Here is a 5,380-nt window from a genome sequence, read left to right on the forward strand (position 1 = left end):
GATCGGTATATGTTTATTTTACTTCTTATATTATAGCTACTGTTTATATATACATCTGTTTGGGTGTGAATTAAGATTTTATATTATATAGTTTTAGTTTATACCGATGTTCATTCGCTTTTTTACGGTTACTTTATTGGGTGGCCTATCTAATTTTTTGCATTCCAAAATTTACGAAAAATAATCAATAATCCCATCATTTTCTCATTTTTCTCTTTTCACACTAATTTTAGTTCACTGTTTCGTTTTATACATTAAAAATTAATAAGTCCCATTACTCTACCAATTTTTCTTTCTCTTTTCACTATTATACATATACTAAGTGGGTGTTTGGTGAACAGTTATAAGTTCAGTTTTCGGGATTATAAGTTATGAGCACTTATTCGTACCGTTTGTGTAATAAGTCAAGACGCACTTATAAAAAGTTAGGAATACTAGCTTTTGTCTCAGAGCTTCTGCTTATTCCCAAGCACTTTAATCACTCATAAGTCTTATCTTGTTTTTAACTTCTACTCCGCTTATTTATTTTAAGCAATAAACATTTATTTTAAACTCATCCAAACGGCTCCTAAATCGTAGTACTATATACAAGTGGGACCGATAGAGTATAACAATACAACACCATTCTTATATATATCACACGTGTTTTGACTAGGTCTCATGGCTCAAGCAACTTGCAACGAGGCCTATAGCCACCGCACCAGCAAAATTGTAGTTTACGCATTTATGAGTTAGCAACCAATTTGTATCAGTCATAATTGAATATTTACACCATTATATTTATCCTACAATAATAATTATCTCACGTACCAGTGTTGATAAGTTTTACCGTCCTTTTCTTTTGTCAGGATAAGTTTTACAGTCTTAAACAAACAGTTATAACTTTTTCTTTTGCATTTTTTCAGTTTACCCAAATTCTGTATCCAATAATAATAGTTATATATGGTCCAAGTTCTATAGAATGTACAAAAAAATGGAGTATTTAAGTATAGATTATATATTTTTTAAATATTATATAATACAAAATGGCTAAGATATTTAAATAATGAGTACACAATCAACGTAGTGCAATAATTTATAGAAAAAAACATAGTGCAAATAAATAATACTGACGGGCCGCCTCAGTTCAAAAATGATTAGCTTAATAAATTTAGGCACGTGGCTAATTTAGAAACTTCCACGCACGTACCAACTTTCTCAACTACTTGCAATATTTTTTTAGTAGTATATTCATAAATCACGGACTCTAGATTCGTTTTATAATTATAATAATATTAATATCATATTTTATTATATCCTGTGCATGAGTATGAAAAATATATGAATACCATGTTTGCGAAAAATATATGTTTAACTCCATCTGTTTGTTCTTCATTTTCATAAATACTTTTAGATCATATACATTAGCTGCTTTAACAAAATAACACCGACGGGTCTCCGCCACCTCGATTATTTTAACAAGTTTTATTCATATGGCTCACCCGAATTTTATGATTATAAAATAAATTGTCGTATAAAACTAATCTCTTTACGACACTAGTTGAAAGTGACTTTTCGTTGGGTACGAGTCCGTCTCGACCTTGTTTAACTAAGTTCGGCGCGCTAAACGAGTCGAATTTGGACAAAAGTTCCGACTTGTTTAAACGAGCCGGCTCGACTCGACTCGTAAAATTAGACGAGTCGAGTTTGGGTAAAGTTTTATGCTTGATTAAGTGTAAAATTATACGAGCCGGCTCGCTTGACTCGTTAAAACCGATTCGTTTAGTTAAACGAGCAAATTTGACTCGACTCGTGAAAGTTTAAAAGCCGAGTTCAGACAAAGATTTATAATCGATTAACTAAACCAGTCGGCTCGACTTACCAGACTCGAATTAGAGCCGTAATTAGTGAGTAGTCCGTGCACTTAGCGCTGCCATCATGCATTATCATTGTCATCTTTCATGCTTTATCATATTTTATAGTAATTGTTTAACTAATAATCTTTTGTGAAATTGTCGGGACAAATAAATTCTTTAAAATATTGTTAGTATCACGATTCAAAGCAAATTGTTTTAATTTTTTTTCACGATATTGGTATTCTGAAAAATTCCATCTCTATCTGTCAATTGTCCGGTCGACAATATTTTTTTTTTACAAAAAAATGATTTCATTACCACAAAATGATAATCAAAACAAGTATCAGAAAGCAGTCGGTACAAACTAGGGGTGTACACGCCACACGGGTGTGAAACCGACCAATCTGATTCAAACCGATCATATTTGTCCGATTCAATCCGAAAATATTTAACTTGTGGTAAATAATTAGATCGAAAAAGTGTTAACCCGATTTAGTTGGGTTGAACATGGGTTTCGGATTTTATAAATCGATACAACCCAACCCAACCCAACCCGATTGAAAAATATGAGAACATATTGAATTTATCCATCCCATCACATATTAGCCTAGTTCATTATTATGTTTGTTTAGGAGCACACAAACATGGATATTGTTTATTTGTTACGTAAATATTTTAATGACCTTAAATTTATCTATTTAAGTAGCAAACAAACATGAATGAGAATGTGAGATTAAATTCATGAATATATTTGTTCATTATTTGTTACCACTTATTTTTTTTAATTGAATTCAATTTATGTCTTTCACTACAAGAAATTTGACATTTACCTACCATTTTTAAGTGTAGGTAAAGATGATACATGTGTAGATAAAAAGTTTTACCTACCAATATTATATTGGTAACGATTGGTAAGTAAAAGTTCGTGGAGAAAGAGTCTTTACTTACAAATACATATATTAGTAGGTAAATTTGGGTGGACCCCGTTTTATGAAATGAAAATGGTTGAGTCATCATCTGACGTGTCATCAGTCTACATGGCAGTGATGGTCCACTTGGCATCCATACGTCATCTTTTAATTGGTCCACATGGCACCTAGTGATTAGTCCACGTGGCACATTTTGATTGGTCTAGATTACACCTAGTGATTGGTCCACGTGGCACTCTAAATTTAGTCCAAATAATTATTCAAAACTGTTGCTCATGGCCATCTAAAGTTTGCCACATGGCATTATACAATTAATTTATTTATTTATATATAAAAATATCAAACAAATAAATTATAAACTGATTTTATTAATTGTTTTGAATGAGCAAAAAAAAGAATCATTACAATACAAAAGAGATCATCTCATACAAGAACTGTCTTGATCAAAGAATTATAAAAATAAATAACTAAATCGTCACTTGTATTACATAAGACTTTTTTTTTTAATTGAAAAATAAAAATTACAAATTATCACTATTTGCAATTGTCTTCAAAATCTTGAACTTGTCCCGGTACTTGAACTTGTCCCAGCTCTCCATAACCGTACTTCCACCTAAACAAAACTCACTAGTTATAGCAATATGATTTTGTTAAAAAAATTTATATAAAAAAGAACAATAAAAAAGTAATAAATACAAATAAATGATGTCGTACAGAGAGATTGAGAGGATATGATGGCTTACCCTTAGCGTAGCTACCGTAGTAAAAGAAACATAATCCTTTAATGTATGTTGCCAAGTACAGAATACATTAACTTCCTATAATTAAATGATAAAATACATCTGCATTTTTAATAATCCAAAATAAACAGAAAGCAGCTCTCACCGTAAAAGAAGAAAAAAGTAGAGCATGTGCCTCTTAAACTGGAGCATGTCACCTTTAATTTTCTGCAAATAAGCAATAGCATGAGTCAAGCTGTCCACCAGGAGAGAATACAAAATATAGAATCTAAGTAGTTTCCGATTTGAGCTTATATTACAAAATTGGAATGAACATAATACATCTAAAAAAAACTTACGTTGACACTTGAGAGTTGAGACTGCTAACAAAACTGGTAGCATTATTTGAAAGTCAATCGAGTACCAATTTTACTCGATATATAATAAGTAGTGTCGTCTTCTGCCCAAGATGACTTGTCAAGATTCTTATGAAACAAGATGTTAATCTCAGTATCAATATGACTAATAGAATATCTTTTTGTCACTGAAAGAGATGAAGAAAAACGTAAAATAGACCGCAAGAATGTTATACAAGAGACCGGAATCTATAGATGAGACAGACCTTCTATAGAGGATTTTATAGAGAATGGCAGATCTATTTGCTGAATTTAGGATCAAACATCCTGAAAAATCAGTACTTACAAACCAAGCTGCGGGAGAAGAAATTTGGACTTTAAAGAAGACGTTCTTTAGATGAGCATTCAATTTTTTAAAATATTAAGAAGAAAGTGTTGATAACTCTGTATTGCCACTTTTAGGCAGTAAAATAGGGATAGTGCTAGACGTGGAGATGTTAGTGGGAATGAACTGAGGTCTATCCGTTACCTTGCGCACCTTCCTATCATTGTGCGACTATGTCATATTCTTATCCTAACAGTTGCCCTTAAATATAGGCTATGTTGCGCCTGCTCTAATAACATTATATCTATATTTTTTTAATTTATTATTTCTTATTACATTTTTGACATAATATAAATGCAAACTTATATTCTGCATACATAATTAATTAAATAATCTTTTTTCTCCTTTGTATCTCCAATTTCTTCATGTTTGCCGTTTCAAATGAATAATATACGTGGATATGTGTTCTCTGTAATAATTTTTTTATATTTTCTTTAATTAAATCATGATACGATTAAAAGTATCTGATTTTATTTGATCGAAAAAAAAGTATCTGATTTTGTTTTTTCAAAACAAAAAAGAAAAAAAAGTATCAGATTTTATACTAACTTTAAACCATCCCATTACATATCTAAACGAGTGTCACAACTCAAATTTTATCAATTTAATAGTTTATATTTTTATGAATCAGTGATATTCTACTATCCCAGGACAAAAATGTGTTTATATGTTCACATATTTCAGTTATAAATTTTATCAATTAAAAGATTTTTTAAAGAAAGAAGTGACGAGGACTGATGATAGTTTTATTTGAGTGTCATATTCAACATGTCTACACAGTAGTATTACTGTGTTAGCAATTTAAGTAATTATATAATGTGGCAATAATTTGAATTACAGGTCAGCAGCCCGCAGAAAATTTAGGAGCAAACAAATAATTGTTTGGAAGGTAATTGTCCCGCCCAAACCAAAAGAAGTTTCAAAGACCAGACGTGGGTCTTGATCTGAGTTAGTTCTTATAATTTTACCATTTGCCTACTAATAGTACCTACACATATTACATTGGTAAATAAATATAGTTTTTTACTTACAAATACTTAATGGTAGGTAAGTTATTGGTAGGTAAATACACAATTTCTTGTAGTGTTTGACAAGATTGTTAAAGTAATTTTTAATATAAAAAATTGGATGCTGAAGACCTATTTGGCATCAACTA

General features: G+C 30.7%; 1 long non-coding RNA gene across 1 annotated transcript; it reads right to left on the reverse strand.

Moving 5' to 3' along the window:
• Positions 1 to 3,006: 3,006 nt before the first annotated feature.
• On the reverse strand, positions 3,007 to 4,314 carry LOC135150143 (uncharacterized). Its single transcript, XR_010288442.1, has 3 exons — positions 3,843 to 4,314; positions 3,650 to 3,711; positions 3,007 to 3,377 (listed from the first exon to the last, which is right to left on the reverse strand). It is a non-coding gene; the product is annotated as an uncharacterized LOC135150143 (long non-coding RNA).
• Between the last annotated feature and the right edge of the window lie 1,066 nt (positions 4,315 to 5,380).

This window comes from Daucus carota, chromosome 2 (assembly GCF_001625215.2).
Source record: "Daucus carota subsp. sativus chromosome 2, DH1 v3.0, whole genome shotgun sequence".
Taxonomy (NCBI): Eukaryota; Viridiplantae; Streptophyta; class Magnoliopsida; order Apiales; family Apiaceae; genus Daucus; species Daucus carota.